This window comes from Ovis canadensis, chromosome 11, assembly GCF_042477335.2.
Source record: "Ovis canadensis isolate MfBH-ARS-UI-01 breed Bighorn chromosome 11, ARS-UI_OviCan_v2, whole genome shotgun sequence".
NCBI classification, from domain to species: domain Eukaryota; kingdom Metazoa; phylum Chordata; class Mammalia; order Artiodactyla; family Bovidae; genus Ovis; species Ovis canadensis.
In genome coordinates, this window is record NC_091255.1 from 52,528,371 (window position 1) to 52,543,655 (window position 15,285).

Genomic DNA, 15,285 nt, shown 5'->3' on the forward strand with positions numbered 1-15,285 from the left:
CAAAACCACTTGACAAACTGCGGGGTACCATGCGGGTGTGGGCGATGGAGTTAACGAGTAAGCAACTGAAGCCAGACAGGCTGGCCCGAGGAGCGGCTGGCCTGGGAGCCCCTATGAGATCTGGGTTTAACCTGGGCTTCGTCCCACCTCCTTGTGACCCTGGGCAAGTTACAACGCCGCTCCGGGCCTCGGATTTCTTACTTTGCACTGAGATAGGATCGAGTAGGGGGAAAAGGGACCAACATTTCTGTGTTGGTTACTCTCACAAAACCTATTTCTACGTCTCAACAGTTTTAGAAATAGATTATTATTCGCCTTCCCCATTTTACGGAAGACGAAACTGAGGGTCAAAGTTAAGAACCCGGAATTCGAACTGGACAAATACCAAACCCCTCCCCTCAAATTGTCTCTCCGGGGTGACAGGTTGGCGTAAATCCTGTAACGAAGTCTCCGATCCTGCTTCTCAGGAGACTCATTTTTCTCCCGGGCCAGTCCCGTTAGCCGAGACCCCACCAACTGCCTCGCCTTTAAAACTTCGTTCGCTCACCGATTATTTGTTCTAACAGAAAAACGAACACGGGCTATGAGCCTGCGCCTTTAAGAATGGTAGGCCGTGACTCTGACGTCACTTGCTTCTCCGCCCCTCATCCCCAGAACGGTTGCTTCCCGGCCGGGAGTAACCCAGCCAGCCGGTGCACGCCGGAGTAGCACGTGGATTCCATGGGGCCAACCATGCGCTTTCCCTGAGAAAAGTCTTTGCGGCTCTCTGAGGCTAGGAAACCCGAAGTGGGGGGCGGGGAGTGACCGGTGAAGAGCTGCTGGTCTAAAGGGCCCCGAGAGAAGGCGCCATTTACATTCCCTTCTTATACCAAGTGAGTTTTGAAACGACACAAAATCATTTTATAAACTGTCAGGGAGAGAGCCCAGACGCGATTAAGGTCCTTTACCGCCTTACAGACATGGCTTACAAACAGTTTCACAGCCATCAGCCAGGAGATACCTCTTCCCATTTTACAGAGGAAGAGACAAGTCCTTGTGTGTAATGACTCCTGGTCTGGAGTAGAACCCAGACTTCTCCCATGCACTCTTCCCATTTTACGGTGAGAAAATGAGGACCCTAGAGGTCAAGTTGCATCGAAATCACATGAGAGCAGCAGGCTCTCTGCTCCTGGCAAAGGTTTACTCAGGCCTTAGGTCTCAAGAACTCTAAGATACAGCACGTGCAGGCCCACACCACTTACCTGCCTCAAGATCAGAGCTCTGGGAGGCCAGAACCTGGTTCCAGTCTGAGCTGCCTCCTGCAGCAGCTGTGGGACATCTAGCAAATATCTAGAGGTTTTTAAGCCATTTATAAAATGAGCTGATGGGGATCAAAATACCCGCACCTCCCAGCAATTTTGTATTTTATGAGTTAATAGCTCTAAAGTACATAAAGCCCTGTCTGGCACTTGGCAAGCAGTCAGTGACTGTTACTATTACTGTTGTTTAGTTGCTAAGTCCTGTCTGACTCTGCAACCCTATGGGCTGTAGCCTGCCAGGCTCCTCTGTCCATGGGATTTCCCAGGCAAGAATACTGGAGTGGGTTGCGATGTCCTTCTCCAGGGGATCTGCCTGACACAGGAATCAAACCTGTGTCTCCTGCATTAGCAGGCGAACTCTTTACCACTGAGACACCTGGGGAAAGCACTGTTATTATTCATTGTCCCCTCCCCCTTGGCACAGAAATTTCTGGAAAGGGTCTTTAGAGCAACCAGGATTCTGATCCTAAATGCAGGTGCAGATAGTGATGACTCCTCACATGCCTTCTTCCCAGAGCAACGTAGCTCAACCAGGAATCAAACCTGGTGATCTCTGAGCCTCAGTCTCCTTCACAGTAGAAGGAGGGGCTTGCACTCCTTGCATTTCTGAGTTTCTTCTTGCAAAAGGGTGCTTTTGAGATTTGTCACTACACCTGTTTCCTCAACTGAAAGATGAGGTCACCTGCCTGCTGATTTACAGACTCTTAGCTAAAGACAAGTCTGTAAAAAGCTAAGTAAAGAGTCAACAAATAGTTCTGTGGCCCCACCCAGAGCTGAGCAGATCACAGCCCCTGCCATACCCTACAGTAAATGCTTTGAGGCTGAGAAAACCTTGGGCACCAAAGGTCAGCACACTGGCAGCAGTGTGGGTAGCTGCGAGAAGTTATTTACCGCTGGAGCCGATGGAGGTGCCATCCAAGGGCAATCAGAGCAACTTCAGGGTGGAGCCACAGCTTGAGATGCTCGTAACTGTGGGGCCCTGGCTAAACTGGCCTGCCCTGAGAAGCAAGCCTAGAGTCCTGAGGAGGAGATGGCCACTCTCCTGGCTGACTCAGCCATGGTTCACACTGACCAGGCACCCAAAAGTCCTTCTAGAGGCAGCATGTGGCCCCATGTGGCCATCACCAGCCTCCTTGTCAGATGGTAAAAACAGATATTCCTTTCAACTGTAAAAGGGGAGAAAACAGTACCAGCCCCAGGGGTTATCTCAGGGACTGATGAACAAGCCCTTGCCTGGCACTGGGGAAGGGATATAAACAGAAGATAGTTTATTGTGAGGCTCAGTTCTTCCAGGGCAAGCCCCAGCTTGCACCCCTAGGGCCTAGGAAGACATTTAGGGCCCTGAAGTAGGGCTCAGGTTCCTCCCATGGACTCTACCAGCACCTCTGAGTTTAGAGCCAGAACTGTGCCCACCAGAAGTGCCTTGCTGGAGGCCAGTCCCCAAGCTTCTGGATCACAGAACCAGAGAAAAGTGATCCAAACTCTGGTGATGGTGGCTTAGCTGGTAAGTTGTGTCCGACTCTCGTGACCCCATGGACTGTAGCCCACCTGGCTCCTCAGCTGAATTCTAGGCCCCCAGCTAAATGCCAAGTCGGAGCTTTGATTGAGCCCAGTGGGCAGGGAGGGGTGGGGAAGTTAGTATTGTATTGTGTATTGATTAGTCAAGCCTGATTTCTTTTGCAATCCCGTGGACTGTAGCCTACCAGGCTCCACTGTCCTTGGGATTTCCCAGGCAAGAATACTGGAGTGTTGACATTTCCTTCTCCAGGGAATCTTCCCGACCCAGGGATTGAACCCACGTCTCCTACATTGGCAGGAGGATTCTTTACTACTGAGCCACCAGGGAAGCGTGGGGGAGTTAGAGAGGACTTTATTATGACAACTGGAGAAAACTGAAGAAGGCCTGTATGGTCAATATTATTTTATCAACATTAAATTTCTTGAGTGTGGTAAGTATACAGCAGGTTTGTAGGAGCATGCCCTTGTTCTCAGGAAATGTTCTTAGGAGTGCTGAGGGGTAAATATCTGCAACTTAGTCTCAAATGATCCAGCAAAAAGAAAGAAATAAGGCCAATGTAGCAAAATGGGAGGAGAAGGCAATGGCACCCTACTCCAGTACTCTTGCCTGGAAAATCCCATGGATGGAGGAGCCTGGTAGGCTGCAGTCCATGGGGTCGCGAAGAGGCAGACACGACTGAAGTGTCTTAGCAGCAGCAGCAGCAAAATGTGAAACAACTGTGGATCAAAGCGAAGGGTATGTGCTGCTCACTGTACAGTTCTCAAAGTTTTTCTGAAGTTTTAAAAGGTTTCAAAATTAAAAGCTGGTGGGGAAAAGGATTTCTCCCTCTGAAATATATATGTATGGTATATGTACATATATATAAATAGTGCTAGTGGTAAAGAACCCACCTGCCAATGCAGGTAAACATGAGACCTGGGTTCGATCCTGGGTCGGGAAGATCCCCTGGAGAAGGAAATGGCAGCCGATTCCATCTTTCTTGCCTGAAGAATCCCATGGACAGAGGATCCTGGTGAGCTGCAGTCCATAGAGTTGCAAAGAGTCAGACGTGACTGAAGGGACTTAGCACGCATGTACAGAATCAGAAGGCAACGAAGCTGGGAATTTCCTGGAGGTCCAGAGGTTAGAACTTTCACTGTGAAGGGCTTGGGTCCAATCCCCATTCATGGAACTGTGCATAAGAAAAAACAAAAAAAATACAACAAAACTGCCTTTCATTTTTTGTAGGTTAAAAAAATATAAGAAATAAATGTAATAGCTAGAACCAGCCCAGCTGCAGAGAGTCCTCTATCTGACCCCCACCCCAGACCTCCCTGGCTTGAGAAGGTGGGCTGAGGAATTTCTGGACACCCAAGGCTTGAATAGGGGGACCTGGGTGTGGTCTGAGGGGATGGCCTCTAGAGGGGAATAGTCCTGGCTAAGACTCTGTAGAATTGCCTTTCCCCGGTCCTGCCGGGAACTCGGGACAGGCTCTCTGTACTCTGCTGGAGGAATGTGGATTAATCTACCTCGGAGGAGGGCAGTTTTGAGCCATAATTATCAAAATTCCACATACCCAAGCCTGGCGCTAAAGGTCAAGAATCCGCCTGCCAATGCAGGTTAGAAGATGGGAAAGATCCTCTGGAGAGGGGAATGGCAATCCACTCAAATATTTTTGCCTGGAGAGTCCCATGGACTCAGCCAGGCCACTTGTGAGCATTCCTCGGCTGATTGGCTTGCTACTGTGCACAGCAAGTTTCCTTGACCGTAGCCCTGTGTGTAACGGCAGAAAGCCGTGGAAAGGGACTGCCTGACAATATCTCCGTATAACAAACACCACCCTACAAGAGATGCTGATCACCTCCGAGTGTAAAATCTCAAAGGTGTTAAATTGAAAAGCGGGCAGTTGTTCTCGATCGGAGCTCTACTGCCCCCTAGGGGAAGTTTGGGAATTTAAGGGACCGTCTATAGTTTTCGCAAGTTCCCGAGGCGATGGCATTTTGATAGAGCGCAGGGCAGGGATGCTCATTGTCCTGTAAAGTATAGGGCAGACTGACATAACAAGAATTTATCCCCATACACCTCTCAGCTTTCCTCTGTCTTTCTGGACAACCGCATACTTTCTTCCCTCGGTGTTCATGAAGGACTGGTCCCAAGAGCCCCTGCAGATACCAAAATCCAGAGATGCTTAAGTTCCTTATATAAAATGGCCTAGGAGAGTGAATACACCCAGCCCTTTGTATCCGCGGGTTTCACCTCTGTGGATTCAAAAAATCTGTTGATAATTATCCGACCTGGAAGCCAGCTCTATTTCACCCGTGCTGTGAAGTGCTAAGTCCCTTCAGTCGTGTCCAACTCCACGCAACCCTATGAACTGTAGCCCACCAGGCTCCTCTGTCCATGGGATTCTCCAGGCAAGAATACTGGAGTTGATTGCCATTCCCTTCTCCAGGGGATCTTCCAGACCCAGGGATCAAACTGGCATGTCTTACATCTAACCTTCATTGGCAGGTGGGTTCTTTACCATTAGCGCCACCTCATCCACATCTTCTTAAATGATTTTATAATATATTGAATTTCCCAGGAATAAAACAATCATGCAGTCTTCAGGAAGACATGTGTTTGTCTCTGTTAGAACTTTACTGAAGATCACTGACCATTCAGAATGTCTGGTCTGTTGGCCACCTGGCCGGTGTGAGCTGAGAAGCTGACATAGTACTCCAGCCCAGTCTCCATTTCCAGTTCTCCATCACCAGAGATTCATGGGCATCTGCAAATTTCTCTTCTTACATGGAGTCAAGCCTGAGCTTTCACACACAGAAAATATATAATATTTTATTCTAAATTACTTTCTTTTAGTTTTCCTCTCTATTACAGTTTGCATTTCATACAGATTTTTTTAAATGTGCACAGGAAATTATACTATCTGTACATTTCACTTCTGAAAATGTATTGCAGGAGATTTAAAACTATATTACCAAAAGGAGACTTTGGATCTGACTCTGTTGAGAACCTCAGAAAGGACCAGGAGCCAACCAAGCACCAGTAGTCCCGTGTAGTGTCATTGCCTCCTGGGAGCTGCAGGCGCTGCTTCTCACTGGGACCGAGTCTGCCAGGAATATGTCAGCCTCCAGAACAGGGTGGCCGTGGTGCAGGGCTGAGCCCACGTCTCTGCCACCCAAAGAGAGGAGGTGCAGTCCCAGCTGGGCCCAGACCATAGGCCTGACCTGTGTTCATCTCTCTCCCCCTCTCTCTCTTTGATTTTTTTTTTTCAGTGTTTGTCTTTTTCTCTCTTTAAAAATATTTGGGACTTCCCAGTGTTTAACACTCCACACTTCCAAGGCAGGGCGTGTCGGTTTGATTCCTGATTGGGAAACCAAGATCCCATATGCCTCAGAATGCCACCAAAAAAAAAAAAAAAGTTTGAGTGTACTGTTGTAAGCCCCGGGATATAGCAAGGAACAAGCCATTTGGGGTCCCTGCTAATATTTCTAATGCAGGAGATACACAGAAACAAGTGAATAAGACAACTGCAGACCTGGAGGACGTTTGCAATTTAGTGAAAGCACTGAAACAGGTCATGTGATGGAGAGGCCCTGAGTTAGCCTAGGAAAAGGGAGCAGTAGGGGTTCAGGGAACATCGATGGGGATTAACCCTTGGTGAAGGCCAAGGGAGAGCAGGGCAGGCTGGGTTGAAGGCGAGTGCTCGGATGAGGGCTCGGATGTCACAGTAACTTACACCGAAAGAACAACTATGATGGTTACAAACACAGGCTCCGGACCAGACCTGGGTCCAGTTTCTGGTTTCACCCCTTCCCAACTACAGAGCCCCAGGAAAGTTGCTTAACCTCTCTGAGTCTTTATCCTTGCATCATAAGATGAGAATGATAATTGTACCTCCCTCACAAGGCTGTGTTAAAGATTAAAGGAGAGCTTAGTACGGAACCTTACACAACCTGAGTCTCCATAAACATCAGCCAGAACTACTTTTTAAAAACAGGAAATCCAGTATACCAGCGACCATCCTAACATAAGAAATTGAATTATCAAGTCCTCTGATGTGTATGTGAGCACAGATTTCTCTGCTAACTTGTTGGGGAAATTTGTCTCTTTTCTGGGCTTCATTTTCGTCATTTTTGAAATGGAAACAATAATTCTCTCAGCCCTACTTCCCTTTCAGGACTGCTGAGAGGTTTAAGATGACAGATGGGGCGTGTGAAGGAGGTTTGTGACCCGGAAAGGGTGACCCGGGTTGAGGAGGGGGGAGTTCCTTCCTGTCCTGCCTCCTCTCTCTGTTCCTCCTTGGGCTCCTGGACATGACGCTGACTGACCTGACCTCTCTGAGTTTTCTGGGGAAGGCAGTTTTCCTTACTGAAGCCCTGGCCCTATGCTTCTGAGGCAGATCATTAGGTTAACAAGAGGAACCTCTTTGATGTCCTAAAAAGAATTCCTCCTCCCATTTAATGCGCCACTTTACAAGGTTTCTTTACATCCGTCATCCCATGTGACCCTCTCGTGACTGTGTAAGGAGCATGTGGGGGTTACTGTGTACCCATCTTACAGATGAGGAAACAATCTCAGAGGAGTGAAGTGGCCTGTCCAAGTGACTTGGAGCGGGTGTCTCCTGATGCCTAGGGGGACTGCCTGGAGAAGGGACAGAGAACTCAGGTGGGCTGGAAGGGCTCGGGGTTGGAGGGGAGCACCTAGTTGAACTGGCGTCAGCATCCAGGAAAGCCTGGAGATGTGGGCAAAAGCTCTGAGGTCTGATCAGCTTGGACTCGGATACTGTCACCACTGCTAAGCAGCTGGCTGACCCTGGACAAGACCCTTAGAGTCTCATACATCCGTGAGATGGAGGTAATACTCTGTGGTGTTGTTAGAAGGACTCAGTGATGTGGAAGAGATGAGCCAGGCAAAACGTGGTCCTGATTCTTCCCTCCACTCCCCCCACCCAAGTTCACGAACATCCAAGCTCTAATTGTCAGTGAGTCAGCCGTGCCCACAACACAAGTTGTCCTTTCACTTCCGTGACCCAGCCTGTCCACCTGCCCCCCTTGACAGCAGCTAGGCACCAAGTCTGGGAGTCCACAGGCAATGAAGCAACCACTCAGGGCCACAGCTGCCCCCAGGGCACTCTCAAGTTCAGAAAAAGCGACCAGGTGGGGAAAGTTTCTCCCTGTACCAGCAGGGAGGCATAACCCTGGCCAGACCACTATTGTTGCCCAGCCTTTCCCAAGCCTTCCATGGGAGGGGCGGGGTGTCCTTAGATGTGGGTGGAGGGCAGTCACCCTGAAGGAGCTTCGGAAGGGTTTGGTGGAACCTTAGCCTCTGTCTTGGGTTTGACTGGATGTTTTCTTTTTCACTTGATTTTTACATCGTTGATTTTGTAATTTTTGTTTGTTTCTTGTTTGGGTCATGCTGAGCAGCTGATGGGATCATAGTTCCCTGACCAGGGATCGAACCTCGGCCCTCAGCAATAAAAGCATAGAGTCCTAACCACTGGACCACCAGGGAATTCCGTGATTTTGTACATTTATTTTGGAAAATGAATTTCAGTCCTGAATAAATGTGCTTTAGTCAGAATTCTCTTAAGCATAGGAGTTGTGGCGAAGGAAATGACAGCTTATAAAGGATGACTGTGTGCTTGGCAATTTTCATACGTCTGTGAGCACGTTCCATTCTCCCGAAGCCCTGGCAGGTAATTACAGTTACTCCATTCGACAGATGAAGGCATTTGGGGTCAAAGAAATAAGCCAAATTCACCCAGCTGGAACTTGAGATCAACAGGCAAAGATGAAATCTTGCTGCCCCGATCCCAGGCCACCGGCCATGTTTCCCGAAAAAGCTAATTCCCATCTTCAGGCACCAGGCACCTGCCTCTCCCGGATACCACTCTGGCTTCCTGGAGAGTCGCAGGGGTCAGTCCTTGCCTCAACCAGCAAGTTCTTCTCCAGGTCACCCCCCCTGCTCTCAGCACGTTAGAAACAAACTTTACCTGAGAAGGTGCCCTCCTCTCCCCCAGAAGCTGGGTGCTGACTCCATGTCTTGATGGGAGAAGTCAGCCCAGCTCACCCTACCCCATGTCTCTCTGTCCGGACCCCGTCCCTGAGGGGTTGATACTTCCTCTGCCCACTCCATCCTGGTCTGGCTGAGAGATCCTGATGGTTTCAGCCTGAGGGGTGCCCTTCTCAGGAGTCTAAAACGGACAAGGTGCGAACAGCCTCTACTGGACAGGGTCCTGGACCCTGGACCAAGAGGATGCCGTGGGGTGCAGCCAGGCAGGTGGGGGATCCAGGTGAATTTCTGGGAAGAAAGATACATGGAAGGAGAGGGTGAGGTGGGCTGAAGGATGGGCGGGCAGCTGCCCACGCTAAGGTGTGTGTGTGTTGCGGGGGATGGGGGGTGCTGATAGGATCCAAGGGGAAGTATCTCCATTACAGGGGCAGCTTCATGAACTGAGCATATTCATGGCTCAGGCCCCACACTGAGGGCTCCTCGGACAATACCTCATCCGGAGGGAAGTGGTCGATGTCCTCAGTGTACAGACCATGACGCTGAGGCAGAGAGGTTAAGAGCTTATAAGAGGAAACAGGACTAGAAGGGAATGTCCTCGCTGGTTCTTCATTGCATAGAAAGGGGGTCCGGCGAGATGAGGGGCTCTCGGACCTGCACCTCAGCCCTCTGTTGCTGTTGAAGCTTCTTGAGTGACAGGCACTCGAGCTGCGAACCCTGGGCCAGAGGATCACTGAAGCTCCCTCCATCCAGGGCCTCTGCAAAGCCAAGTAATCGACTTCCCATAGCTGCCTTCCTTTCCTGCTTCCTTCCCTTCTCTCCCTCTGTATCCCAACCCTGCCTCCTGTGCCCCGAGAGCTGGATTTAAAGGTACCGCCCAGTATCAGCCTGCCTGCACAGAGGGGTGGTCCTACCCCTCCACCCCATCCAGGGGCCAGGTGGAGCAGCCACCACCCTGTGTAGACTCTGAATCTCCTAACTGACAGAGGGCAGAGCAATGCTCACTCACTGCCCAGATGAACACACTGAGGCCAAAGAAAAATTAAGAACTCACATACAAGCACACAAGGGAAAGCAACAGAAGCAACTGTTAGAGGATTTGAAAATGGAAGTCTTGGGTGGGGAAAGAGAGGCTAGCAATGCTGTTTTGTGTGGGGCCTTCCCTGGTGGTCTAGTGGTTAGGACTCTGAGCTTCCACTGCAGGGAGCCTGGGTCAGGGAACTAAGATCCTGTGGTGTGCAGCACAGCCAAAAAAGAAAAAAGAGTTATAACTTGACTATAATTTATTTGCATGTTATACTTTGTTAAAAAATAGTCATTGATTAAAAAACAACAAGGGAAGTGCCCTGCCCACTGGCACTGGGCAAGTTCAGGGCCTCTGCTCCGGCAGGAGTCCAGATCTGGCGGCTCTATTGCCAACTGTCCCTCCACAGACTTGGGCCTGGGCGCTGGCCAGTTCCTGCCTCCCCTCCCCCACACCTACCCAGCCAAGCTGGAGGGCCAAGCTGAGCCCCACAGACACCAGTCAGCTGCCCCATGATGAGGGCCGGAGCCACAGGAACTGGGCAACAATTGCTCACCCTAAGGTGACTCAGGCAGGAAAGGGAAGGAAGGAGTAGGTGTGTGTGAGGCAGAGGCCATTTCTATGCCCTCACCCAGGCCTCACTGTTCAGGGCTGCCAGATTTAGGAAATAAAAATATAAGATGCCCAGTCAAATCTGCATTTCAGAAACACAAGGGATAAAATGATTTTTAGCCACACCCCCACACAACTTGTGGGATCTCAGCTATCTGACCAAGGATTGAACCCAGAGAACTCCCAAGAAATAATTTTTAAGTGTAAGTATGTGTCGAATAAGGCTTCCCTGATGGCTCAGAGGGTAAAGAATCTGCCAGTAATGTGGAAGACCTGGGTTCGATTCCTGGGTCAGGAAGATCCCCTGGAGAAGGGAATGGCAGCCCATTCCAGTATTCTTGCCTGGAGAATCCCATGGGCAGAGGAGCCTGGTGAGCTACAGTCCGTGGTCTTGCAAAGAGACATGACTGAGCAGCTAACACACACACACGTGTCAAATATTGCATGGGACATACTTATGCTTAAAAAATGTGTCTTTAATCTGAAATTCAAATTTAACGAGGCATCTGATGTTTTATTGCACAACTCAAGATCTTGGTGGAGGGCTTCCCTGGTGGCTCAGTGGTAAAGAACCTGTTTGCTAACGCAGGAGACGCAAGTTTGATCCCTGATCCGGGAACATCCCACATGGCGTAGAGCAATTACCACAGTGCACCACAACTGTTGACCCTGTGCCCTGGAGCTCGGGAGCCATAACTGCTGAAGCCTGCATGCCCTAGAGCCCATACTCTGCAATAAGAGAAGCCACTGTAATGAGAAACCTACGGATGACAACCAAAGACTAGCCCCGGCTACCACAACTAGAGAAACGTCTGAGAAGTAACAGATTCAGCACAGCCAAAGATTAATAAATTAAAAAAAAATTCTTGCAGGGAAAGGCCTCTGCCCTGGGGAAGCTGTGACTCTTCTATGAGGGCAGAACTGGAAGTCTGAATGAAGAAAATCCTGAAGGGGTGATGGGCAGAACTGGAGAGAGGCTGAGAGTAGCAAAAGGAAGGAGAGAAAGGGATGCTGTCCGGCCCTGTATCCAGACCACCAGCTCTGAAAGCAGCCTTGGGGGCTGAGCTGGAGGGACTTCTTAGCCAGAGTCACATCCAAGGTTCTCTTTGTGTCTGACCACAGGGATCTCCTGTCCCTGTAGTGCCTCAGTCAAGGGCAGTGCTGGTATTCGAGGTGGGACCACAGCAGGAAGAAACATATTTCTAACTTCTTAAGCAAGTAGTGGGTGGTGGGGAGGGAGAAGCCACAAAGGAAAAGATCGATTGCTAGATTTCAAATGACATAACAGCACAACTTCTGACCACAAAAGACACCAAAAACAAAGATAAAAGACAAATGACAGATTGGGAAGAAAAGTGTGCAATGCATATAATATCCAGGTTATATACAAAACTCCCACAGTTCAGTGAGCAAAAGAGAAACACGGGAGAAAAACGATCAAAGGATAATGTGATGGTTAGTTTATTTATTTATTATTGAACTACAGTTGATGTACAATATCATGTAAGTTACAAGTATCAGTTCAGTTCAGTCACTCAGTCGTGTCCGACTCTTTGCGACCCCATGAATCACAGCACACCAGGCCTCCCTGTCCATCACCGACTCCCGGAGTTCACCCAAACTCATGTGCATCGAGTCGGTGATGCCATTCAGCCATCTCATCCTCTGTCGTCCCCTTCTCCTCCTGCCCCCAGTCCCTCCCAGCATCAGAGTCTTTTCCAATGAGTCAACTCTTTGCATGAGGTGGCCAAAGTATTGGAGTTTCAGCCTCAGCATCAGTCCTTCCAATGAATACCCAGGACTGGTCTCCTTTGGGATGGACTGGTTGGATCTCCTTGCAGTCCAAGGGACTCGCAAGAGTCTTCTCCAGCACCACAGTTCAAAAGCATCAATTCTTTGGCGCTCAGGTATACAATGTAGTGATTCACAGTTTTGGAAGGTTATACTTCATTTATAGTTATTATGAAATATTCAGGTGCCTTCCTGGTGGCTCAGTGGTATAGAATCTGCCTACCAATGTGGATTTGACACTAGCTTGATCAAATTCAGACACGGGTTTGATCCCTGAACTGGGAAGATCCCAAATGCGGTGGAGCAACTAAGCCTGTGTGCCACAACTACTGAGTCTCTGCTCTCGAGCCCTGGAGCTGCAACTACAAAGCTCACGAGCTGCAACCACCAAAGCCCATGTGCCCAAGAGCCTTGCTCCACAAGAAGAGAAGCTGCCACAATGAGAACCCTGCGCATTGTAACTAGAGAATTGTCTCTGATCTCTGTAACCTGCAGACCTAGCACAGCCCAAAATAAATAAAGCATTTGTTAAAGCATTGGCTATATCTTCTGTGTTGCACAATATATCCTTGTAGATTATTTCATGTATAGTAGTTCATACCTCTTAATCCCCTATATAGTCCTTTCCCTTTTTCTCTCCCCACTGATGACCACTCAGCTGTTCTCTGTATCTGTGAATCGATTGTGTGACGATTAGTTTTGTGTGTCAACATGGCAGGTGTTTCAGATGAGATTAACATCTAAATTGGGCTTCCCTGTGGCTCAGTTGGTAAAGAATCTGCCTGCAATGTGGGAGACCTGGGTTCGATCCCTGGGTTGGATGGATCCCCTGGAGAAGGGAAAGGCTACCCACTCCCATATTCTGGCCTGGAGAATTCCATCGACTGTATAGTTCAAGGGGTCATAAAAAGTTGGACACGACTGAGCGATTTTCACTTTCAACATCTAAATCACTGTATTTTGGCTTTAGCAAATTGCCCTCCATAATGTGGGTGGGTCTCATCCAGTCAGGTCAAGGTCTGAATTAAACAAAAAGACTGGCCCCTCCTGGCAAGAGGAATTTCTCCAGGAAGTTTGTCTTCAGACTTCCTCTGCTCCGTCGGCTCTTCTGAATCTCCAGTCTGCTGGTTCACACTGCGGATTTTGGACTACTCTTGCCTGGAAAACCCCATGGACGGAGGAACCTGGTAGGCTGCAGTCCCTGGGGTCGCTAAGAGTCGGGCACAACTGAGCGACTTCACTTTCACTTTTCACTTTCATGCATTGGAGAAGGAAATGGCAACCCACTCCAGTGTTCTTGCCTGGAGAAGCCCAGGGACAGGGGAGCCTGGTGGGCTGCCGTCTCTGGTCACACAGAGTTGGAAACGACTGAAGTGACTTAGCACTAGCAGCTTCCTGAACCATGTGAGCCAGTTCCTTTTAATAAATCTTTTTCTATACACTCATCAACTGGTTCTGTTTCTTTGGAGAACCCTGAGTAACACGGATAAGAACAGGCATTTCACAGACGAAATATACGTGCAGAATAAACATACATAAAAATGCTCAGCTTCCCTAGAGATCAAGGAGACGCAGATAAAACCACCATGAAATATCTTCCATCATTAGGTTGGCAAAATTTTTTTTGATTTCCTGGGTCAGGAAGATCCCCTGAAGGAGGGGATGGCAACCTACTCCAGTATTTTTGCCTGGAGAATCCCATCGACAGAGGAGCCTGGCGGGCTACAGTCCATAGGGTCGCAAAGAGAAGGACATGACTGAAGTTACTTAGCACACCACACACACACATCCAATGTTAGCGAGTATATGGGGGAAAAGTTCCCCCAAATACTGAGCCTAGGAGTGTAAACTGGAAAAATGTTGAGGCAATTGGGCATAAACATTTCAAATGTGCATACTCAGGTAGCTAGCAACATTAACAAGTTAACATTCCTAAAAATGTTAGTTTTAGGAATTTAACGCCCATACGTGTACTCAGACCCATGTTCAGAAATATTCGTTGTATAATTATTTGTAACCGCAAAAATTGGAAACACATAAAACTCCACAATGACACTGGTTAAGGGAATTCCTTGGTAGTCCAGTGGTTAAAACTCTGTGTTTCCATTGCAGGGAGCGTGGGTTTGATCCTGATTGGGAAACTAAGTTCCCACAAGCCACATGGCGTGGCCAAAAAAATTTAGAAAAGAGAGACTAGTTAAATAAACATGTAACACCTATAGTGTGGAATACTTGGCAATTGTCAGAAAGAAACTGATGAATAAGTCAAAAGACATCCCATGTTCATGGGCAGGAAGACTTAATAACAATATTGTTAAGATGGTAATATACCCCAAATACAGTGCATTCTCTGTCAAAATCTCAGCTGTCTTTGCAGAAACAGATTCTAAAATCCACATAGAAATTCAGGGGGCTTAGAATAGCCAAGACAGTCTTGAAAAAGAAGTTAGAGGACTCCTACTTCTCCTCATTTCAAAATTTGCTACAAAGCTAGAGTAAATAAGACAGTGTAATACTGACCTTAAGGATGGACATACACATCAGTACAATAGAACTGATTGTCTAGAGTCCATTCCTCATATTTACAGCCAGTTGATTCTATCAAAATAAAAAATCAAAAGGCCTGACCAAAGGAGCCTGGGAGGAGTGAGGGAACAGGGCAAAAAGGGATGGACCTTTTGATATCAAATCTTTCTGTGACTCTGAAAGCTTTTGCTTCTTCTCAGTCTACCCTGTTCACAAAATGATGCTTCCTCCTTAAAAGCAAAAAGCAGAGGGAGAGAGATTCCTGACTTGGGAGGTTTAAGGACATGCGTGTTTGTTGAAGAATGTGGGAGAGACTTTTTTTCAGTCTTTGGGGGAACTGTACCCTCTTCCACTGAAGTGGAGGTTCACTGCATCCATTTTGACAAGACCTTTAGTAAAGATACTTTAAGTAAATATCTTATGTTTCTTTGCCACAGTAATCAAAGTAACTGCACATGATTAAAATTTTCCTAACTGCTTAGGCTCGTACCTTAACTATTAATTACCATTCTTTAAGAGCAGCA